This window comes from Carassius carassius, chromosome 41, assembly GCF_963082965.1.
Source record: "Carassius carassius chromosome 41, fCarCar2.1, whole genome shotgun sequence".
Taxonomy (NCBI): domain Eukaryota; kingdom Metazoa; phylum Chordata; class Actinopteri; order Cypriniformes; family Cyprinidae; genus Carassius; species Carassius carassius.
This window is the reverse complement of record NC_081795.1, coordinates 17,979,402-18,005,979: the sequence shown is the minus strand read 5'-3', so window position 1 is coordinate 18,005,979 and position 26,578 is coordinate 17,979,402.

Here is a 26,578-nt window from a genome sequence, read left to right as displayed (position 1 = left end):
CATGTCCAGAAAGGTAAGAAAAACATCATCAAAGTAGTCCATTTGACATCAGAGGGTCAGTTAGGATATTTTGAAGCATCAAGCATTTTTGTCCAAAAATAGCAAAAACTTCGACTTTATTCTGCATTGTCTCTTTTTCTCCATGTCTGTTGTGAGAGTTCAAAACAAAGCAGTTTATCATATCCGGTTCGCGAACTAATCATTCGATGTAACCGGATCATTTTGAACCAGTTCACCAAATCGAACTGAATCGTTTAAAATAGTTCGCGTCTCCAACACACATTAATCCACAAATGACTTAAGCTGTTAACTTTTTTAATGTGGCTGACACTCCTTCTGAGTTCAAACAAACCAATATCCTGGAGTAATTCACGTACTCAAACAGTACACTGACTGAACTGCTGTGAAGAGAGAACTGAAGATGAACACAGAGCCGAGCCAGATAATGACTCGTTCACGAGTCAAGAACCGTTTCGGTCAGACGTGTCCGAATCGAGAACTGAGGAGCTGATGATACTGTGCATGTGTGATTCATCGTAAAGCAGACCGACACACAGAGCGTCTGAACCAAACTGATTCTTTTGGTGATTGATTCTGAACTGATTCTGTGCTAATGTTATGAGCCCAGGTAAACCAAAGGCTTGAATCAAGGGCAATCACCACCAATGACGCTATTACGTCGAGCGCAAAAGAACCGGTGAACCGTTTTCTTCAACCGATTTATTGAATCGAACTGTCCGAAAGAACTACTGGTGATTCGAAAACCGATGCAACCGGTTCTTGACTAGTGAATGAGTCATTATCTGGCTCGGCTTGGTGTTCATCTCTCTCTTCACATCAGTTCAGTCAGTGTACTGTTTGAGTACATGAATTACTCCGGGATATTGGTTTGTTGTAACTCAGAGGGAGTGTCAACCAAATTTAAAAAGTTAACAGCTCAAGTCATTTGTGGATAAATGCGTATTGGAGACGCGAACCATTTAAAACGATTCAGTTCGATTTGTTGAACTGGTTCGGTTACATCGAATGATTCGTGCGTGAACCAGATATGACAAACTGCTTTGTTTTGAACTCTCTCACAGCAGACACAGAAGAGAAGACAATGCTGAATAAAGTCATAGTTTTTGCTATTTTTGGACCAAAATGTATTTTCGATGCTTCAAAATATCCTAACTGACCCTCTGATGTCACATGGACTACTTTGATGATGTTTTTCTTACCTTTCTGGACATGGACAGTATACCGTACACACAGTTTCAATGGAGGGACTGAGAGCTCTCGGACTAAATCTAAAATATCTAAAACTGTGTTCCGAAGATAATTGGAGGTCTTACTGGTTTGGAACGACATGAGGGTGAGTTATTAATGACATAATTAGGATTTTTTTTGGGTGAACTATCCCTTTAATGCTGCTCATTATAATATCAGGCATAATATGCATGTGTAACTGATGCTTGTGCAACTGATGCTTGTGCAACTAGCGAGCTTATTGACGCCCTCTATATCAATCGCCTCTGAGAAAGACAGGCACAGCATCGTGCCCTCTCCCCTGGGGGAAGTACCACAGCACAGGCTTCCGAAACCCATAGAGCAGGCACCGGATCTGGTGGTTGAGGAAGAATATAGGGACTTGCCCGTCTACATTCTTTCCACTGGATCCAAAAGCGAAACCTTTATGCTTCGGCAAAAGCGTGGCTGGCACCATGAGAAACACCAGTAAAGTCTCCCTTCTCAGTAAAGAATGCCTTCTGAGAGTGAAGTAAAGCAGTAACAAACGCTTGCATCGTGGTCCGTCAACTCCCTCAAAAAGTTGATTCTGTGTGCTTCGCTCTCAAGCAGACAACACACAAACTGCGTGTGTCCCTACACCAATATCTTTTTCTTTCACGGGCAGGGAAAAACACACAGCCTGAATGCTGCCTGCTCTCGCACAAAACTTCTCTTGACTGAAGCTTTGACATAATGGAGCTTATCAGTGGACAAACAACATTAAATAAGACTCACAAACAGATAGCGACCAACACACACACACACACAGAACGCTTGCTGAATGACGAAGGCTGACGCCGGTTTCGCCTCACATGCTTTTAAGCTTCCTGGTCACTACTTCACCCCGCCCGTAACGTCTCTCCCATCCATTGGACTGATTACACACGTGGTTCAGAGCTGGTCATGCTGAAGGGCATTCCTAAAGCATCCTCTAACATAGCTCAAGTTCCTGAAGAGGAACCTTAAATTCTGTCATGTTCCTCAAACCTCAGAGTTTCTTTTCTTTTTTTTCAGCTGAATAAGGACACTTCCATCAGGAAACACCACTTTAATAAAGGGGTGTAAATTGGGTACCACAACAGTCTACAGGTTGGTGATAAGTCTCAAAGTCACATCTATGCAGGGTGCCAGGTTTCCCAGATAATAACACGTGTTTGTGTGTGTGTGTTTGTGTGTGATACTGTAGATAATCAGATTATCAGGGAGACAATCAGATTAAAGTAAATAGAATTGTAGGAATGTGCAAGGTTTGTGTTTTTCTCTTTAATGCCCTCAGTACTTCTATTCCACAAGGCCAAAGTGCCCATAGTTATATATTTATTTTGTGATGAGTCGTCTGCCTCCCCCCTAATTATCATTGGCACCCCGTCCTAAATCACCACCCTTCACCAGGCTCCCGACAGGAGTGGGTCTGTGAGAGAGGAGGGGCGCTGGATGAGCCAGGGCTGGCGGCGTGTAATGGGGCACACTGATGTAAATGTAGCCTCATCACTGCCGCTGTTTAAAAAGCCCAACACTCCTCTCCTCGAACACGCCTCTTCCCTGTGCATGCACACTGGTGTCCTCGTGGGTCCAGGAAGGGTGCATTGAGGGATTCCCGCTCCACCAGAGACGTTACCTGCCGGACCCGTGGTCTGGACAAGAACCGCACCCGTTTACATGGCCATCAGGACAGGATGCCATGCTGTCGATCCCCGTCAAGTGCCGCGGCCAATGAGAGGGATGAAGCCGCTAGAAGAAGCCGCTGCCCCTCATGCCCCGGACCCACAGAGGGGAGCGTGTGTGGCTGCCGGACTCCGCATCTTACCTGGACCCCTCCTTCCTGATCACTGCCCAACCCACACAAACCCTGCAGCACGACGAGGTCACCAGATCGCCTGGTTGTTTTGGAAACTCCCTCAATTTGGACACTTTATTTTCCTGGTTTGCTTTATTTTCTGTTAATAAAAGCCTCTCCGAGGCCTGACGCCATGCCCACTGTGTCTGTCGTTTGGTCCTCCCACCACAATATATATATATATACAAAAAAACGTCCACCATTCATAGGACTATGGCCTCTAAATACAGATCATGCGAGTTATTTCATGAAACCCTAGATGGTGCAGGCTGATGGATCCTTAACACAAACTAATGATATTCAAGCATTAAACTACTGGGCATGAGCTGATTGTTTCATGTTGCTTACGCAGCCAATGCGCTTGCTGCTTTACATTTAAATGGCTGGTTAGCATTCACTAGAGAAGTTCACGGGACGCTTTCAGAGTTCCTCTGAAACTCAACAGCTAGATTAGTGAAAGGTCTTTACTTATTAATTCAGTGCATTACTGTGTCAGCTTTCAATGTATAAACTAGCAGACACATACAAGTTGTAAAGCTACACACAGGTTATTTCAGCGAGGAGTTAATTACTAAGGATAAAAGCATTATCATATTTCAGCAGCAGCAGCAAGCGGTTTATCTAGTTTATGTGAGAATACTGTGTCAAAGATTTGTGGATTTTAGATCAGCAAAGTAAATTAGGGATATATACAGAGTTCTGGCATGAAACTCTGATGGAGCAGTCTGATGGGTCTAACTCAATCTGACATAATTACATCATTATCACAAGGCACAGCTAATTGGTTCTCTCCTGTATTGGTAGCCAATGAGCTCGCTGCTCAACATACAAATATATGGCTAGAGCTTGCCATAAGCAGTGTATCTTGCTTTAGAAACCCTCCACCTTCCCCAACTTCAAATGTATAGATCTACTACGAGGTGATTAATGTATGCTATAGGGTTACTTAATGTACAGTATGTTATATTTACAGAAACAATATTTCTTACATGATCACAACAGCATGTTGTGGATTTATTGACAGTATTTGCTTGAAACCTTGAAAGCTTTCAATATAATCTATGTACATTCATATCTACATTACGTGTGTTGGCTAATTTCAGATGCACGTCACACTTAGTGTCATGCCCCTGGACTAATTTTGTTGTGTTTTCCAAGCGTGCCGTGTTCCCTTTAATTAGTCATGCCATGCACCAGTGTTTTCCCAATTATCCTGTGTTTAAAAGCCCCAGCCTTATCAGTTTGTTTTGTCAGTTCTACTTGTTGGATGTCACCCTGGTTTCCAGTCTGTACTTTGGATTATTAAAGATTTATTTGTGTTAATCTCCAGCATTTCCTCATTCCCATCTAAAGAGAGACTGTGAAAGAAGAACCGACCAACATATAGTTTATTGCATATTACCCTTCCGTTTTGATTAAATTTTCTCTCTTTGTTTTTTCTTTCCGTTGTGCCTGATGGATCCCCTCCTACACCTGGAATACCTCCTCCTCCTGCTGGAGCAGGGGGAGAAATTGCTCCGGGCCCACAGCAGACTGTTCTGTGTACTGACAAGCCTCACCAACTACACGGACGAAGCCAACTCTTTTGTGGAGTGGACACTGGCGAGAAATGGTTCTGATCCAGAACCCAGCCCACCATTTCCCCAAAGTACAGAGCATAAACCCAAGCCCACTGATGACAGAGAGACATTTCCCACTGTGATCCAAGAGCCAGAGCAGAGCCAAGTGACTGCCCCGGAGCAGATGATTTCCCCGGAAGTTGAGCACAACCTGTCAGACAAGGTGCGATTGCCGGCTACATAGTCCACTATGAGGAAGAAAGCCGCAGATGGTGTGAGCGCGGACAGGAGCTCCGCCCTCTGCATTGTGGTTGAGGGTGAGCTGAGTATGGAGCTTGAACTGCTCCCTCTCCTCTCGCCGTAGTCTCCACTGGTCCCGTCAAGCTCTCCTTCGTCCTTGGTTCATTCGTCCACTCCTGAGTGGGCTTCCGATCCTCCAGTGACATCAATAACGGGAACTATGTAAGGCTGCTATTTATCGACTATATCTCAGCTTTCTATACTATAGTCAAGCTGGCTTCTAAACTCATAGACCTTGGTCTAAACTCTTCACTCTACAACTGGACCCCTGTGTAGAGGGTGAGCAGCTTCAAGTACCTTGGTGTAAACATCACTGAGGACCTGACTTGGACTACCCACATTCAAACACAGGTTAATAAAGCCAGACAAAGACTGTAGAGACTTCAGGGTCTCACTTGCAATCAGTGTTTGGAATAACGGCGTTTAAAAGAACGGCGTTAGGTAACGATGTTATTTTTTCAGTAACGGGGTAATCTAACTAATTACTTTTCCCGTTACTGAACGTTAAATGTGGTGTGTTACTATGCATTGCTTTAATATGCAATCCGAACGCACACCCCTGGCTCACACAGCGAGTGAGCAGGTGGGTTAATAACGAGATAAGCGATTATGATTGGCTAAGGCAGAGTCATGTGTTTCATGGTAGCCAATCAGAGCCGGTGTTTTTACACACACGCGCCAGCGGCGCCAAACACACACAGTCACACACACGCAACAGCTACACAGAGATTCGCAGCAGCAGCAGAAATGGAGAGTCAGCAGCAATCCGATGAAAAGTTGGCATTTTCAAGGTGGAGATATAAGTACTACTTCAAATTCATTGTAGTCCAAGGCAAGAACGTGCATGTAATGTGTACATGTAATGTGTGACACACGCATCTACAAAGCTAGTGGCCAAAAACACTTTTCTTACAAAGAGTGCAGGATAAAACTCTTGCTGTCTGTTGACGTGCAATAAATCTCGAAAGTTATGTACAAACACCTGTCTGTTCTACTTATTTCAACTGACTTGTGAAAACTGCAAAAAAAAAAAAAAACCAATTATTTGACATTTAGCAACTTTTTTTTTTTTTTCTTTTTTTTTAACAGTAACGCAAATAGTTACTTTTCCTGGTAACGAGTTACTTTTATTATAGAGTAATTCAGTTACTAACTCAGTTACTTTTTGGAACAAGTAGTGAGTAACTATAACTAATTACTTTTTTAACGTAACGTTCCCAACAGTGCTTGCAATCCTGAAAACTTTTTAGTCAGGGGCCATAGAAAGTGTACTAACTCATTGTGCGAATAACAGTGTTGTATGGGAACCACTCTACTCAAGACTGCAAAGCCCTGTAGAGAGTTGTACGAGCTGAGCGAATCTCAGGGTCTGCTCTCCCCTCTCTGCAGGACATCTACCTCACACACTGCAAAAGCAGAGCTGTTAAAATCATCAAGGACTCCATTCACCCCAGCAACCATCTTTAAACTTTGCTGCCATCTGGTAAGCGCTTCCGTAGCCTGATGGCAAAAACTGAGAGACTTAGGAGGAGTTTCTTCCTCCAGGCCATCAGGCTCCTAAACTCAAAATCAGCCTCTTAACATCCACTAGTCTCCACTTAATAATAATTAAATTATTCTCTACCTCACATTGACATACTGACAGTGTCACAACCTATTTGCACATTTGCCATATTGCACATTCCTGTGTATCTTAATATTTATGACTACAGTATAATGCACATATGCACATTTGCCTTTTGTACTGTACATTCATGTGTATCTTAATATTTAAGACTACAGTTTACTTTCATGAACATTATTTTCCATTCTATATTTAATTCTACAGTATACATCTTTTTTATATTTTATTCTTATATTTCTGTTTACTTTTATTTTATTCTTTCATACATACATTTATGTATATTTTCATCTGTGTTGTATTCTTTAATAATTGCACTGTCCATGGAGCGGACCTGACTCACATTTCACTGCTGGTTATATATGGTCTATATAATCGTGTATGTGTGGAATAAAAATCATGAATCTTAAATCTTAAATCTTGAATCTCCAGTGCCCACACGTTTTTTCCGCCATGATTCCAGTTCCAAGGGAATGTACACGTTACATTCAAAGGACATTAAAATGCGTAAGATGTGAATTTTAACTGTATTTTTTTACAGTGGCATAATATGTCACATGTCACACTTCTTTAGTATGTTTATTCTGTGTGTGAAGACAGTAGCGCAAATCCGTGAATGAATGTTCCGAAGTAAAATAAACTTCAATGGAATAAATTGTTAAATGTCCTGCCTCCTTTACATATTTCTCTCACGTCATTAAGTTTTTGATGACCACATTTGAGCGATCATTACAAACAAAAAATGTGTTTATGTATATATATACTGTTTATGTATATACTGTATTCTATATATAGTACCAGTCAAATGTTTGGACACACAAATGGGAAAGTGTCCAAACTTTTGACTGGTACTGTACTATAATATGCGCAAAGAATATTGGCTGATATATCAATATAAGTCTTTTTTTTTTATTCCTAATTTTGGTATTGTATTGGCCCTCCAAAAAACATATCAGTCGGGCTCTACTATTGGCAGTAGCAAGTTCCTTTACTCGCTTTGCAGCAGCAGCAATTCAGCAGCGCAGCAGAACTATTCTGCAGAGACCAAATGCATTAACATGCCATATCCATCACCATGCTATAATCTTTAGAGAGTTGGCATGATATAAATGCCAAGTTATGTCAATAAACTATAGATGGCGCAGGGTGATGTGTCTTAACACAAACTGATTATATTCACAGCATTAACCTACTTAGCACAAGCTGATGGGTTCTTGTTGCATACACAGACAGTAGCTTGCTGCTTTACATTTAAATGGTTAGCATTCACTAGAGCATTTCGCAGCACGCTTTCAGAGTTCCCCTGAAATCCTCCATCTTCTCCAGTTATTTTATATGCTTTTTGTGCAGCAGCAGTATGTCTTAAATACTCACAGCACTGTATCAGTATACGTATGTATTGGCAGTAGCAAGTTCCTGTACTTGCTTTGCAGCAGCAGCAATAATCTACAATAACAGTGATAACCAACAGCAGCAGCAATTCAGCAGCATAGCAGATCTATTCCGCCGAGAATAAATACATTAATATTGTCATATTCATCACCATGCTAAAATCTTCCTAGACTTGTCATGATAAAAATGTAGTCTGCTAACTGCTGAAAATTCTTTTTGTTTACAGCACTTTGTTTTTCTATATGGGGACATTGCTCTTAACAGCCATTGTCTACTCTATCCTCTGGTGTACATACACCTGGGAGCAACATCTCTGTATGTAATGCAAAGTTTTAATAAACTGACCGCCCACCGTTTGCTCTCCATTATTTTGCTAGCTTATGCCCCTGTTTAACCTAAACACTGTTCAACAAATTGGCTTCTCAGTAGTTCCTCTGTGATACACATTACCCACTTCTGATCACAAAGTTTCTCCGTCTTTAAATGGATAGTTACACATACAATATGATTATCTCACATAAAAGAAAACATACACCATTTTATATGTGTATATCAATATCCACTATTGACAGGTTATTGTATAGGCCTTTGCTGCATTCAATAAGATACAGCATTTTGAAGAATGTTGGTAACCAAACAGTTGCTGATAACCAATGCATTTATATCCGTATAATATGGCAGTCAATGGCTACTGTCAACTGTTTAGTTACCAACATTCTTCAAAATATCTGCTTTTGTGTTCAACATAAGAAAGGAACTCATTCAGATTAGGAACTAATACTAGGACAGCCAGGCACAAGAACAGTTTCTTCACCCAGGCAATCTACCTCATGAACAGTTAAATGTTCACAATACAAAATGTGCAATAACCTTATATTTATTTGTTACCACCTCCATTCTAGTAATTCCCTGAATCTCACTCTATTTTATTCCATTTTTATCTATAGCACAATATTTCATGCAATTTATTTTTTTTTTTCATTTATTTTTCAATATTTGTCTATTAATATGTTTATTTTTGTCTGTGTTGTTGTCTCTGTATACTGGAAGCTTGTGTCACTAAAACACAAAAGCTCTTTCTGATTCTGAACAACATTTAATGGATTGTGTTGTAATAACATCACCAACCACTGGAATGCAGTGTGGTACCATTGAAACCCATACTGTAAGCCTTCCTGCAACCAGCCCCAAAAAACAAAACAGATGTTAGCATGTGTGTTGGCAATTTGTTTATAATTTATGAGGAATTAATTAGCATTCTTCTAATTACCTCATGAATATTCCACCAGGCCATTCACAGTGTTGAAGAGTTCTAAATAGGATTAACAATAGTACATGTCCCGCTACACAAGACCAAGAGAACTCTTTTCTGCAATGTCTTGGATGTTTATGTCCAGTCATTGCTTTGGAGCTCAGCTGCATTAGTATTTGTAATGCAGACCAGGTAAACTGGTCCTGGGCCAGCTAAAACAAGCATCGGGTCTCCTGTGTGCTTGTGAACAACAGTGGAATCAATGACAACAGGAAATTGCTGATGGGAGACTTTGGGCAGAATTTACCCAGGAGGGCCAGATCAAATGAGGGCTCTGTGATTATCTCACCAAGAGATTAGTTTGAGAGAACCACAGATCATAAACCACAGGCAGAAAATAAACACTGGGGATGAAGTGGGGCGTTATATATATATATATATATATATATATATAGAAAATTCTTACTCTTCAATAAAAAATAAGGCTTTTTGAAGAAGGCATAAACATGGTAAGGGTGTGCAATCTATAAAAATGGCAATGGAATAAATTAGATTATATGCAGATTAATTTATTGCTAATAAGTGATATAATATTTCATTATAACATCAAAGTATAAATAATACTAAATTAAAGTGGTTTAATTTTAGTATTATTTGTATTATTTAAATACTTAATGTGTGTGTGACCCTGGACCAAAAATCTCTGGGGTATATTTTTAGCAATAGCCAAAAAATATCATATTGGTTAAAATTATATATTTTTATTTTATGCCAAAATCATTAGGATATTGAGTAAAGATCATGTTCCATGTTCCATGTTTTTTTTTTTTTTTTATACCACAAATATATCAAAACTTAATTTTAGATCAGTAATATGCGTTGCTAAGAACTTAATTTGGACAATTTTGAAGGCCATTTTGTCAGTATTTAGGTTTTCAGTATGTTTTTGCACCCTCAGATTACATCTATATGTGTATATGTTTGACTGTTTGTCTTTGTTTGACTTTGCTACATCTATTATCTCAAAACAAACCATTTAGTGAAGGGGAATAAATTAAAAGTGAAATTTAAACAAGAAGATAAACAAATTAAATTGAATATTTTTTTTATGTATTTAGCCCCCACTTGATCAGCTTGTGTTGGCATTACGGTTAATCTCCAAAATGTGAAACAATCCACAGTTTATCTTCTTATTCTTCGTTTTTTACCATTGGATCCAACAATATGGCATCCTGTCAATGCTCTTGAACTCTTTTAACTCTCATACTCTTTTTCTCAGTTAATCTATCCATCTTTCACACATATAGAGTGGATGAGATTAAAGGGATTGTTGACAGCAAACAAACAGATTACTCAGTCAAATGTTTGTATAGCATATACACTTTCTTCACAGTTGTATAAGCATCACCCTTAATATGTATTTTTCTTTTTCCTTTCCTTTCGTTTCGTTTTTTTTTTTTTTATTGGCTACAGTATGTGTGACCTGTTTAGCAAACTATACATAGTCTTGATCAATAAAGATTAATGAAGGATAGGTAATGATGGCATATACACTTTCACCACATGCATTTTCATATTCAATGCATAACAAAGCCAGATCCTGAATAGTTTCTATGTCAGAATATATAAGAGTGCCAGAACGTCTGTTGTCCAGTGATCGAGAAATACATTTTATCTACTCTGTCTCTGATCAGAAATTACTGAACTTGCTTTATGGTTTATTTATTCTTCATCAATGCAACATTGAAATGTTTTCACTTAGCTTTTGTTTTGCAAATTAAAAGCTTACCCTTTAGCATAGCATAATGCTAACTGTTTAAGAAAAGCTTCCCTGCAAACAAGCCTGCACCGGCCCTTTAAGGGCCCACTTAGGCAAAACGTTGGCCCTCACTTAGCCAACACTATTAATCTATAAAAAGGGAAGCCCAACCTGGGGCTTGTACCATGATGGTAGCTGAACAAATTCAGAGTTACAGGATTAGTTTTGAGTTGACAAAACCAAACCTCTCCAATCCGTTGGTACCATGATGCTGATCATCAACTTTATTTGTCAAGTCAGACTTTGATCCTGATTTTGTGGAGCATGTGCACATAAATGTGTAACATCACTGGCGAACAGCCAATCACGAGCCTTGCAACACAAAGCAAGTCTGATTTACTTCTCGCGAAGATTCAAAACTAAAACTAAAGGTTAAAAGTTTTGCTAAAGGTTAAGAGATTGAAGAATATGACAAATTAAACGTCATATGAAACATGAAACAGGACAAATACAATAAATTGTCTTGCTCTATCAGTGCAGTCACAAGCGAAACTTAAGTTAGTTACATGTGAAAATATATAGTGTTAGAAACTCAAACATGTATAGTCACATGTAGTCATTTTTAAAATAGTGTTATCTATTGATGCAACAGCTCATTTATATTACATTATCTGCATATTGATATTCATTTAAAATTATTCATAATAACTCAAACTAAAATTGCTTGTGTGTAATGGATTAATAATAATAATAATAATATGAATCATATAATAATTATATAAATCATATAAAATAACTAAAGTAAAGTTTTTTGTTTTTTTTTTGTATTAGTGACCTTTAATTTGGTCCGAGATAAACTGGGGAAGTGACATTTAGTGTCAGACATGAGTCACTTTGCTCACATCTGATTGTTCCAACTTCAGTTTAAAATCTCTAACCCAGAACATAACCTGCCCCGGAGTACTTTAGCTGTGGAGTGTAAGGCCAAGTCCACACATACAAGGGTATTTTTAAAAAATTGAGGTTTCCTCGTTCCGTTTTTTTTTAATTTATTATTTTTAATAAATCTCTGTCCTTATGAAAACACTGTCAAGAGCATGCCAAACCAACAGGTGGTGATATAATCTCAATCGTAAAGCCTTGTTGGCCAATCAGAAGCCTGAAAAAGATCCAGTTGGGGGAGATAACAGCGCAAGATCCAATATCTCAAGCCAAAAACTCTGGTTTGGATGTCTACACGATAACACTAGAAAAAGAGTTTTTGAAAATCTTCACCCTGACAGGCGTTTTCAAAAAAATTCGGTTTCAGTGACCTGGCACCGCGTTTCTGTGTGGACGAATGGCCAAACCACAAAGAAAAATAACAAGGCCTAATTTACTATGGTAGCAATGAAGGCTGCTAAAAGCCAAGCCACTTACATGGTACCTAAAACCCAGGATTCATGCAAACTAAACTGAAATTTACCTGTCTAGCCAGCTAATCTGACTTCATGGTACAGGCCGCTGGTTCAGATCAAACACAACTGAACCAACTAATTAGGATCTGAAGGAGCACTTTATAATTACAGACAGGTTTGTTTAATCAGGGTTGAAACTGAACTGAAGGGAGATCTTCAGGGACAGCATGCATCCCTGATCTATAACAATACATCTGCTTCATGTTAAATACTTATCAGATACTAAAGTAAAAAAGATAAAATAAAAAAAAATCTCCTTTAGAATGGACATGAAAAGACACATTTCCAAACCAGGACACAGCACAATATGTTCAGTAGATGAGCCATGCTGGCTACTGCTGCTTGCTATTGCTAACTCTCTCTACCACATGGCTTTACTTAAGGAAACCTAAAACACCTTAGCATCCCAGTGGTAAGGTAGGAAACTGTTTACTATTGTGCAGCCAGCAAAACAATGATTTGCTACTTTATGCTAGTCTGACCAAACAACCATCTAATTGGTGTCTATTAACATGTTCTGATGAGGCTATTGTTTTTAGCAACTTTCTAAAGTCCTCTACTGGAAGACTGTGGCATACAAGGCCTCACTAGCTGATAGTGAATGCAGAATTCCTAGCAAGGTGTTAATTTTTTTTTTTTTTGTACACTGTACAAATGCTTACAGCTGAACATGTGTATAGTATAATCCTTTTAAATGTGTGCAAAAACATATACATTAAACAAATGTAAATCAGACAGGGTAATCCTTGTCCAGTGTATGTGGTATTTATTTATATGCATATTAAAAATGTCTTTGGACTCATTTAAACAAAAGTTACAGTATGTCATAAATGATGCAATATTATGCAGCAATATTAAATATTGTGAACTCATATTTTAGATGGAAACTACATGAAGCTTTTCACTTCACAAGATGTTAATTGAGGAACTGTTTTGCTTGTGGATTATTGTGATTTTTGATCAGCTATTTGAACTCTCATTGTGACGGCACCCATTGACTGCAGAGGATCCATTGGTGAGCAAGTGAATTAATGATGCATTTCATGGTAAGAGGGTGAGTAAAATGTTCTGCAAATTTTCTTTTTTAATTGTTTTCCATTTTGGAACTGTTCCTTTATCCCCCATCCTGATTAGGCAAGAACAGTTTTGATTATGCATATTTCAAAGAAAAATAATTGTAATTTTACCTCATTTTCATGTGTGTATATATATATATATATATATATATATATATATATATATATATATATATATATATATATATATATATATATATATATATATATATACAGTACAGACCAAAAGTTTGGAAACATTACTATTTTTAATGTTTTTGAAAGAAGTTTCTTCTGCTCATCAAGCCTGCATTTATTTGATCAAAAATACAGAAATAAATGTAATATTGTAATATATTATTACAATTTAAAATAATTGTTTTAAAATGTATTATACTTTAAATTATCATTTATTTCTGTGATGCAAAGCAGAATTTTTAGGATCATTATCACATGATCCTTTAGAAATCATTCTAATATGATGATTCATTATCAAAGTTGGAAACAGTTCTGCTGCTTAATATTTTTTTCAGAATATGTGATACTTTTTTAGGATACTTTGATGAATAAAAAGAAAAAAAAAAGAAAAAAAGATGTTTTTAAAATATTTTGTAATAACAATATACACTACTGGTCAGTAATTTGGGGTCAGTAATTTTTTTCTTTCTTTTTTTTAAATAAAATCAATACTTTTATTCAGCAAGGATGTGTTAAATTGATAAAAAGTGATAGTAAAGAAAATATATTATTAGAATATATTATTAGAAATTTTTATTTTATTTTGAATAAATGCAGTTCTTTTTAACCTTTTATTCATCAAATATATTAGACAGCAGAACTGTTTCCAACACTCATAATAAATCAGAATATTAGAATGATTTCTAAATGATCATGTGACACTGAAGGCTGGAGTAATGATGCTGAAAATTCAGCTTTGCATCACAGGAATAAATTATTTTCCTTTAAGTATATTCAAATAGAAAACTATTATTTTAAGTTGTAAAAATATTTCACAATATTTCACAATATTTTTGATCAAATAAATGCAGGCTTGATGAGCAGAAGAAACTTGTCCAAACTTTTGGTCTGTACTGTGTGTGTGTATATATATATATATATATATATATATATATATATATATTAGTAGAATATCATATTATTAGATTAGCAAAATGCTAATGTCAAACTCTGTTGTAATCAATTGAGGGTTGAGCCTCTTCCTGGGTGCGTCATGCGTGGAAGATGATGTCAATGTAGATCTAAATTAATCACTCATTCAGTTTCAGGTAGCTTTCTGTAGGCAGTTGGCAGCTCACTAGGCTTTGGAACAAAGTTTCAGTGCGTGAAGGAGCTTATCTTTGTATACCCTGTGTGTTCGTGTGTGTGTGTGTGTGTGTGTGTGTGTTTGTGTGTGTGTGTGTTTTCCCATGTCATTGACTGTCTTCTCTTCACTTCCTGGACTAAAATATAGCACCACTATTCATTAATTTTCAATGAAAAAATGCATTTATTGTCCAAGTGAATCAATGCAGCTAAGCACAAGCTGAAAATAAAGCAATATTCTTGATCTAGCTCATCTCCAACATTAGACTGATTTGTGAGGTGCCTATCAGCATGAAACCTGCAGCAGATCCATATACAGTAATATATATATATATATATATATATATATATGTGTGTGTGTATGTGTATATATATATATATATATATATATATATATATACACATATATATATATACACACACACAAGTATATATACAAGATATAAAATATAAAATTCATTTTTGTCAGTAAATACAGGCCTAAGATCAGGAGAAGAAAACCTCTAGTTAACATTGGGCAAAGAGCATGCGCCTCTGTCGAGATATGTAAATGTAGGGCTGATCAATTATGCAAAGGCACAAATGCAGGTCTGTTATGGTAACAAGATTAAAAATGAGTTGCCAGGTGGTCAGTGTAAAACTCATCAATTTCATTGCAATCACCAGTCGTCATTGTCATTACTACAGTCATCATTACCGCCATCATGCTAATCCACATCAGTCACTGTCATTATTTTTACAATTCATCATTAGTGTCTATATCATCACTGCTATAATCAACATTGCCATCATTATAATCAATATCATCACCACAACCACCATTATCATCTTCATCATTACTGACATTCATCATTGTCATCATCCTTATTTTATTAATTAATAATCACTACGTCATCATCATTATTTTTTATCATCAATCATACATCATACATCAGTATTATCATTACCACCACCATCATAATCATCGTCATCATCATTATCATCATCATCATAATCAACACCCCCCACCACCGCCATTATCACTACTATCATCACCAAAATTTTCATCATTACCTTAACCTTTATCATCATTGTCATTAAAATCACCACCACCACTGTTATCATTTCCATCAACATAACATCTTTTATTTTCATCATCATAATCATCATCACTACCATTTATCAATAGCATAATTTTCATCATCACCAACAATATCAGAATTGTCATCATATTCATCATTACCACTATCATCATCATCATCATCTTCTTCATCATCACCAATACTGTTGCTGTTATATGCTGTTATACTTTCCATCATCACTATAATATTCATCATGACCACCACCACCGCAATAATGTTCATCAATATATAATCTATCATACTTTTTTTATCCTCACCACCATCTTCATAATTGTCACCATATTCATCATCACCACTATCATCATCATCATCATCATTCAAGTTTATTTATATTTTGTATAGCGCTTTTTACAATACAAATCGTTACAAAGCAACTTTACAGAAAATTATGTTTCTACAGTATTTAGTAGTAGCTTATAAGTGGTGACTGTCAGTTTGTGCAGGTATGACAGGATTTTTCAGAAAGATTTATACAAGACGTAGTCAGCCAGATGATGAACATTATTAACAGCAATTATTATATGATGCAGTCACACTTGTAGCAATATTTGTTAGTTTTGTTTGTTTATTCAAGGTTAGCATCATCTGGGGTCCTCTGAGGGGTCAGCATAATCTCTTCTCGGGTGTTCTGGATCCAGACTGGAGCTTGTGTAAATCCTAGTGGCAAAACATAGAAACAATAGCATAATTCATCATATCTACCACTGTTATGATTTCCAATATTACCGTAAATTTCATCATTACCACCAATGTCATCATCACCATCATAATCATCACCACCACCATTATCATTACCATATTTATTTGTTAATAACCACCAACATCATCATAAATACCAGAATCACCACAACCTTTATCATCACTATCTCCAATCTCTAGAACCACTGGCATCATAATCAAAATTGTCATAATAATAAAATAAAATAAAAATACTGGGGTCTTTTTCTCAATTGAATAATCTGAGATCCCTAAAAGACTGCTATTTCTCTGTCTGGTAGAAGTAAAATGGAGATCACATTAGATTATTTTTTTTTCACCCAACCAAATGGCATACTACACCCCACAGACTTTGAAAAAGTCGAACCCAATGCTTCCAACTCAAACAGATTCTTTGCAATCTTCGTGTGAGGAAATATGAGTCATGTGGGGTCTCTCCTTTGAAACAAAGCAATCATTAATTTGAGGATTAGCTCTCATGTCTCCTCTCTGTCTGCCTTTGTTTGCAGGGCTGAATCAGGCCAACAGCACCCGGGGCTCAGCACTTTGAAAGCTGCTTCCTGCAGCATGCTGGCCTTGTGTCAGAAATTGGCTTTTTGAAAGACATCTGACATCCACTGGAGAGTACAGTGCTGTAAAGGGAGAGGAAAGGAGAGCGAATATATTTGGAGCATAACATGTTCATATCCAGCCCAGCATTTTAGGGCATGAATGACATTTAGAAAGAATGTGATCTGCTCAATTTCCACTTGTGATGCTCATTACTGTTCTGCTTGGGCTGATAAACAAGAGGCCTTCTTTAAAGTCTTGATGAAAAAACATTGACTGCTACCATGGGTCTTCCTTTTACCTTTCACTTGAAAATTCTGTCATCATCTCATAATGTCATTTGAAACTCATTTAGAATTTCACTTGGTTTATTAAATGGATTTGATGGATGTCCATTTCTTAGTATTTCAACTGAATGCAATGCAATAAGGTTCCAGAAACTCAATCACAACCAATCCGATTCAATCATATAATTTGTAAGTTCTTGTTCCAAAGTTGTGACATTGCAGAAATTATTCCAAAAATAGAATCCTGTCACTTGTTGCACACTGTCATCACAATTAAGACGAAAATAAAGTTCAAAAATAAAAGTTAATGGTGAGATACAAATGTCAGCTAAATCTTTCATTGTCCATCCCATATTTGGCCCGTCTCACTATCCACTAAGTGGTTCTTAGCCTTAAAAATTTTGAAAACTCCTGTTTTATTAAATTAAATTGGCAAAAAGGCCACAAATAGAAAAGGTCATTGTGAAAGCCAAATTTAAACAAAGTATCAGAGACTCCAAAGCCCCAAATTCAGCATTATGGTCCTCTTGTGGATAGAGCCAGATCAGAAGTCTCTGACTCAAACTCTGATCATGGATTTGCCCAGAGATTTCAGATAAGGGGCCATCCTAAATTGAGCGACACAAAACACCAAGTGCTTCTAACCTCAACTCCTTAAATAGCCTCTCATATGGCACCCTCATTTTTAGGACAAGATTGCTTTAAAATGCTGTTACTTCTTTGACTACACTTTCATCAAATTTTGAAAATAATCCAATAATGCAGTTGGTCATGGCAGCCTATTTAGATTAGATTGTTATTTAAGTAATTTCTTTATGACTATATCGCTTATGGGTGTATATTTTCTTCTAGCAATTTCACAGACTGTAATACATCTTCGATGCAACTCCGTTTTTTTTTTTTTTTAAAAACCAAAAAAAAAAAAAAATGAACTTCCGATTAATTTGATGCAATAACTAGAAGAATAACAAATTGCAGTAAACAGTACAACTATTTGAGCTACAAACCAGTGTGTTTATAATTACAACAATACAGTGATAAATGGCAGTTTACAATATCAGCATAACAAGCTGTTTTGTACAACTAAAATGACTTACAAATTACAAATGACTGCAGCCGCTCTTACATTAAAAATAAGGTGGATATCAAGCGGCATTTATGTTATTCCAAGAAGAAGATGGCAGCTCTGTATGTGACAGGCACTTCTGTTAATGCCATTGTTAGAGTGATAATGAGGTGGTATGGCGCAGAATGGCTTGAGCTGTGTCCAGTTAATAAGAAGATGACCATTCTGTGACACAACTTGTCTAACGCAGACTGACCCCTTTTGTCCATTAATGAGGCTCTGATAAGGTCAAGAAGCGGAATGAATTAATATTGATACAGCTCATAGAGGTTGGTGAATTGTGAGAGAGCACCTGAGAAGCCTGACCATCTGGAGAAGTATTTTTTTTATTTTTTATTTTTTTTGGATGAGGATTTGAATAACTTGATGTAATAATCAACTAAATTTGAGGTTGAGCTACACAGCTGAATACTGAGTGGTGTAGGAGAAATGCTGATTGACTTGTCGGTGTAACAGTTGCTTTCTATGTTTCTCATAACCTTAGTTGTCTATTTTTACACCCTGTTCCAGAGACACTGTGACACTAAACACTGCTCTGTTTGAGCATCCTAACCAGCAGGATAGAGTGTGTTTAAGGTGGGACTTATTTTTCTATATTCTGTTTAATAATGCAAATGGTGCAGAATTTACAACTAAGCTTTTAAATTATATGGGGACAAATATTTTTGAATATTGAATAATATTGATCATATCCTTACAATGGCACCTGTCAAGGGCTGGTATATATTACACACTAAGTGAATAATCAGTTCATGAATTTCATGTGTTGGAAGCAATTTAACTTTATATCTGTTTAGATGGTAATAGTTTCTCATGTGGACGTAAGCTATATTCAACATTTATAGGGGAAAGTCAGTGATTTTACTGCTGTTCAAATCTATAATGCTTTTCTCCCACCACCTGTGTAAAATCTGTGGCTGAATTTACAAGGGTTTATTTTTTTTTTTTTTTACAAACACCAAGGTTGTATGTTATTTAATTGCTGTCTGAATCCACACATTTAAGTTTACAAGAAGGGATCAATTCAAAATTCACCGTTTGAATCCTTTTTGACCACTGTCAAGCACCGTGCAGTAACTGTTGCGCTTCGCTGTAATTTGCATGCATTTTAGACCACCACAGCCAGTGGGAGCTTTAAAGAACAAAAAAGAAAGAGAAGAAAAGCATGTAAACATTTGAAATGGGCCCTTATGATGACAGCAATAGGTATATACCATGCAGGCAATGATGTGACTGACCATGTCAGCAGTGTGCTCCCAGGTTGGTAGGATCTAAGAACCCATGGCTTTACTGTGAATAAATCACCATATGGCTAGATATATAGGGCCAGATAGCGACTGCTAGGCAACTGGGACAGAGCATTTCCAAAACTCTTGTGGGTTGTCCCTGGTATGCAGTGGTTAGTACCTACTGAAAATTGTATTAAGAAGGACAACTGGTGAGCTGGCGTCAGGTCATGGGTGTCCATTGTTCATTGATGAACATGGGGAGTGAAGGCTAGTCTGTCTGTCTGGTCACACAGAAGAGCTACTGTAGCTCAAGTTGCTGAAAAACTTAATGCTGGCCGCAATAGTGTGGGACTGTGTAGCCGCAGACTTCCAGAGTACCCAAAAGCACCCACAATGGACATGTGGGCATCAGAACTGGACCATGGAGAAATGGGAGAAGGTTGCCTGGTCTGATGAATCACATTTTCTTTTTGATTGTGTAGATAGCTGGATAGGTGTGCATTGATTAATTAGCAGTGGCTGCTTTATGCTTTAGGATAATGTTCTGCTGGGAAACCTTATGTCCGGCATTCATGTGGATGTTACTAAAGGTTGTTGCAGACCATGTACACCCCTTTATTGCAATGGTGTTCGCTGATGGCAGTAGCCTCTTTCAGGAGGATGATGCATGAATTGCGGAAATTGTTCAGGAATGGTCTGAGGTTCATGACAAAGAGTTCAAAGTGTTGCTTTGGCCGCGAAATCCCCTAGATCTCAGTCCGAGTGAATATCTATGGGATTTTCTGGACCAGTAAATCCAATCCATTGGTGCTTCACTTCACCACTTACAGGACTCAGTGGATCTGCCTCAAATGACTTGGTGCCAGAAACCACAGAACTATGGAAGTCACTCAAACCAAAACCGTTTGATTACCAACATTCTTTAAAATATCTAGTATATTAAACCCTGGCGTCATTCTAAAAAACTGTATGATATTTATCTTTCTCTTTCATTTCTTTCAGTCATGGCCTAATGGTTTGAGAGTCGGACTTGTAACCGAACTTGCCGGTTTGAGTCTCATGTCCACTATGAATTGTCAGTGGGGGAATGGAGGTGAGACCCTTGAGCAAGGCACTGAACTCCCCACTGCTCCCCAGGCGTCACAGCAGTATGGCTGCCCACTGCTCCGGGTGTGTGTTTACAGTGTGTGTGTGCACTTGGATAGGTTAAATGCAGAACACAAATTCTGAGTATGGGTAACCATACTTGACCACAAGTCACTTCACACTATCTGAAAACAACATTTTTATTTTTTGTGAAATTAAAAAAAATAATTAATTAAAAACTGCTAATACATGTATATATAATAGGAGTGACTGAAAAAGAATATAGAAGTATCACAGTGCCAGAATTTTTTAATTATGTACTTGTGTTGTTCTCAAATAAATATATATACATTTTTTTGTTGACTTACAGTTGTTCATTTAAACCATTAGTTGACTAATCACACACTAATATTAATTTAATTACTTAAATATATTGGAGGGCTTTTAATATATAGCCTATTCCAGTGTTTCCCAAGCACTGTGCCACAGAACACTAGTGTACCTTGACTGGTTGTCAGGTGTGCCATGGAAAATCATCATTACTTCTACATTCTTTACATATTTCACATACTTTAAAAAAAAAAAAAATCCAGCGTTTAGTTGATCCTGATAAGTACTCATTGTCACAGTTGTAAACACGGTGGCTTTCTTCTCTCATGAGGGGGTTTGGCATCACAACATCTTTGTTTCCAGGAAAAATGTTAACCCTTGTGGATTGTTCAAATTCACTACCCTTTCGGTATGTTCGGGTTGAAAACATCCACTCAATTAAACTGCTGTAAAAATGTATCAGATTCATATATTTTTCTTTTTTTTTTTTTTTTTTGCATAAATCTGTTAATCAACTTCAGTCCTGATCAAAAATACCAAATGTTTTAAAAAAAAAATCCAAGATTTTAACTCTTTAATTGCAAGTTAATAAATTATGTCACTGATTTGGGGGGGAAAACCACTCAAAGTGACTGATTTTCAATATAAAAGTAATTGTGGCTGGATTTTTTAAAACTTTTTATCACATTCTTGGGCATGTCAAAGATTAGTAGCAACATTAGCTTTGATAAATTTTTTGTTTTTGTGCAGCAGTAGATTTAAATTTTTTCTCCCTCATTTGTTGTTGGTGGCTGTTTTTGCCCCATTGACTTCCATTATAACGACATTTTTTGATTGCAAAGCCATGACACCATATAATCATGCATTCTTGATTGTTTGGGGTTTTCTCTTTTGGGAAGAGGTAAAATTTGTTATTTTTACAGTTGATCACTAGGTGGGACCATTAACCCTTTAGATAGGCCTGTGCAAAAAAAGGCTTAGTTTCTGGCTTGTATATGGAGTTATATGGAGTATAACAGCAAATTATAGTGTTTGTGTGTGTGTGAGTTTCTTGATTGTTGGTTGTTTTCCCTGTTGGGAAGAGGTAACATTTGTTATTTTTAACAGCCAGAAACTAAGCCTTTTTTTTTGCACAGGCCTATCTAAAGGGTTAATGGTCCCACCTAGTGATGAACTGTAAAAATATTTTTTTTACCTCTTCCCAAAAGGGAAAACCACAAACAATCAAGAAGGCATGATTATATGGTGTCATGGCTTTACAATAAAAAAATGTAGTTATAATGGAAGTCAATGGGTCAAAAACAGCCACCAACAACAAATGAGGGAGGAAAAAATTAAAATCTAATGCTACACAAAAACTAACAATGCATCAAAGCCAATCTTTTACTAATCTTTGACATGCCCAAGACTGTGATAAAAGGTAAAAAAAATATCCAGTCCACAATCACTTTTTATATTGAAAATATGTAATTCTGTGTGTTTTTTCCCCCAAATCAGTGACATCATTTATGAACTTGGTAATTATAGAGTTAAAATCTTGGAATTTTTTTAAACATTTGGTAGTTTTGATCAGGACTGAGGTGATTAATAGATTTATGCAAAAAAATTGAAAAAAAATATTTATCTGATACATTTTTACAGCAGTTTAATTTAGTGGATGTTTTCATCCACGAACATACCGAAAGGGTAGTGAATTTGCCCACAGTGTACCGTTGAGTTTTTGAAAAATGTCAAAGAATTTCCCAAAATATGGGTCAAAATAAGATTTGTCACCAAAAATCATTCCATTAGCTCAAAGTAGTGGACGAAAACGTACCCAACAACGCATAAGGGTTAAAGAACATGGCACACATGTCTCCTGGAAATCCTGTATAATAAACCAATCCAATAACGACTTTGAAACTCCTGAAGCGTTTCCAATTTTACGTGCCGTATGCATCAGACATTTTGTCAACAGTCTGTGGGCGTGACGTCTGAGGCTGAGACTAATGGCTTTCACACTCCAAACAGACACTGGGATATATTCCTAATAGCGCACATTTATCTAAGTTAATGTTAGGGCTAGCAGACATTCAAAGTTGCTACTACTCACATGTCCCACTTTCATAAGATAAGCCATAGTTGAGGTTGATGAAAGATAGACGGACATTAGGATTTCCTGCCCATGTACTGAAATTTACCTTACGGACCAGCAGGTAACAATCTGTTCTACATGAGAATGGACAGTTTTGTATTTATTTTCTGCGACTTACCAACTAATACAATTTTAGTCGACGAAGCCTCTTCTTGTCGAGTAACATTTAGCTGATTATTATGAGGCAACCCTATTATATACACAGCCACAAGACAAAAGAGCCCAACCCCCATGTTTCTATGTTATTCTGTCTTCCTTTGCTCAGCTGAAAAGGTTGTACTATCCTAAACCCACACACCTGGTTAAGCTAGAAACTCACATTTCCTAATATTTTAACATAAAGAGTTATTTTTTTTTTGGAGTGTCACTTGAGTGACAGTATTTACATTCTTCAAGAAAACAACCTACAAAATCTTCCTTAGTTTTCTCTATGCATTGAACAGGTATATGAAAAAAATATTTCACCATCTAAATCCCACACGTCACCTTAAATGCACATAAAGCTCTTTATTGCTTTCAAAAGTTTCGAATATGTCAAACACAGACTCACAGTTGCCCTACACGCACTAAACATGAAAGATTGCATCCTCTGATTGCATGTGGGCTCTTCACACTGATAGGTAGAGTGTAAGACTGCATCCATCGTGGGTCTTTTCAGCTTAGTGCAAATTGAAGCATTATCTCATGGGCCAATCTCTTATCTTTCAGCCCTGAGATTTGCATAACAAGCGTGGCGAGGGTGACACATCGCTGAATTTATGTGCCACGATTCTGAGCAACGTGAACTTCCCATGTGAACTTCATGTGTCATGTTGAACATGGCTGATAAAGTGTGGCAAGCCTGGGCCAATAACCCTCAAGAACCCTTCGAACATTCTGGCCTTATACAATTTACAGCTGTGCTAACATGGCCCTTTCTTGGCAGATCCATTAAAATAAACTGGTTTGTTAGGATGTGAGATGCATGCAGAAGTGAGTGGATATATGTCAAGGGTCAATGTCAGCATGCAAACAACCAATTCTAATTCTAAGACTATGTTCTTGCTAGGAGGGTCTGTCCCATGTTGAGTTTCATTTAAGCTTTTGTAAAAACATTCTGTTTTAAATTATTTTAATTCTCGGCATACTCCATTCTGGATGGCAGCACTATTATAATGACCTGTAGCACAGTGTTTGAATTCAAGCAAATCTTCTGAGAAAGCACTTCTCATTCTATTCAAAACCTATAGCATGTTATTATGTAAAAAAAGAAGAAGTCATATTTCTTATATATTTTATCTGAAGTTGTTTTACTGCTAGGATCATACTATTATTATTCTGTTCCTTGCTGTTCTGCTGTCTTGTTGCTCAATTAATAGTGTCCACTTCAACCTTCTTTTATCATTCAATTAAAATAATGATAAATAAAAAATACAGTGCCAATTATATTTATGATGCTATTGTATGTTACCTTGATCATTACAGTGCTACTTGCCACATGCATAATAATTATGTTTTATGTTTTTATTTATTTTTGGTACTGTTATGGATATGTAGATATAAATTGTTGGCCACAAATATTTTACTCATATTTAAAAGACTATTAATACATTATTATACTATGACATCGTACAATGCACTTGCTCTGTTAACACATAAACAACATTATCGTAAGCTTACTATTAATAGTGAAGTCCCCCGGTTTCATTTTACAGTAAATACAGTTGATAACTGAAGCACAAGATGATTCCAGCTATGTACCAAGATGCTGTGGTGTGATACTAGAGATGTAAAAGAAGCGCAGACCTTAAATATCTGGATGAGTGGTCATTACACAGCTTTGCTGTAGACCTTAGTCAGTGTAGCACCATGCTTCATTTTTGACAGGAATGAAAACACGGCTGGATTGTACTGTTGTTTATCATAATACAGAATTACTTTACCTTAATACAGTGCATGTTATTGTAAAGATAAGTCTGTCCCTCATAGCCCTGTTTTCATCTTTGTTAAATTCAATATGGTGTTTAACCTGACTAAGGTCTATTGATGGGGAATAACTGACCTCGGAATGTCATGACCAATGACATAGCATTTCAGAAAGCCCTCTGAAAACACCACCTTATAAATCTTTCAGTTTCAAGATAATAAATTACAACCTATTGCAAAAGTAAAAAAATAAATGTCACTTGCTTTGTATATTTACATCTGTGGTATGAATAATTTGACAATTATGCCAAAACCACTCTGATTGGAAGAAACCAGACCAGACCAAATCTGTCAAATCCTCTTTTGTGTTTATGGGTGATTCTCAAACTTTCCGTAGATATAAAGCTAATTGTGAATGTTTACTAATGTGGCATTTATGTGTTTATACCCATTCATATCGATTTCCAACCAAATAAGTACTGGCACTGAGATTGCAACAACACTGTCCACTTTCTAAAATGATGCATTGCTTGGACGCATTCTCTTCTCTGCCTGGATTTGAACAACGTTGGGTTAAGAGAATGTTTTTCTTATGCTAAGTGGGGGCAGGCAAGCAGGCAACCAGGCCTACGGCATCAAAATCCTTGGGCTGAGGAGTGGAGACAGGAGTAAGAGGGAGGAATGAATCAGCACTCTCGCCACTAAAATGTCAGAGCAACCTTGTTCCTGTTAAACAGTTCCTGTTGAAAAGCATTATTTTTATCCATTATTTATTTATTTTACTCGTCTATTCAGGCATTTTTTTTTTCTCCTCACAAAGCTATGGAAATGTATGTAAAATGCATCTGCTGTTTATATAGGGTAAAATTAAAATGTTGCCCTTGATTTGCCAAATATGTGAATTAAATTCATTAACACCTCATGAGAGGTATTAATCCTGCAGATTTGGTGCTTCAGCGAATCGTCTCGCATTGTTTCTTGCCTCCCTGTCAGGATGAAATGTTTATGGTTGATTGTCTGGGAGAGAGAAGAGATAGAGTGAGTGTGTGAGAGATTCATTGCCGCACAAGATGAATGAATTGAGGAGAAAGTGGCAATTTCTAGGCTACTCTAGGTGCCAGAAGAGCTTTGAGGGTCAAAACACAAGCCACAGCAAGATGGATTTCATTTCCACTTCTGAACTACCGATTTCATGTCAACTACTTTCAGTGACCTTGATTACCTCAAGCGAACCTGAAAACAACAATATACAGAAATTATGTTCCAACAA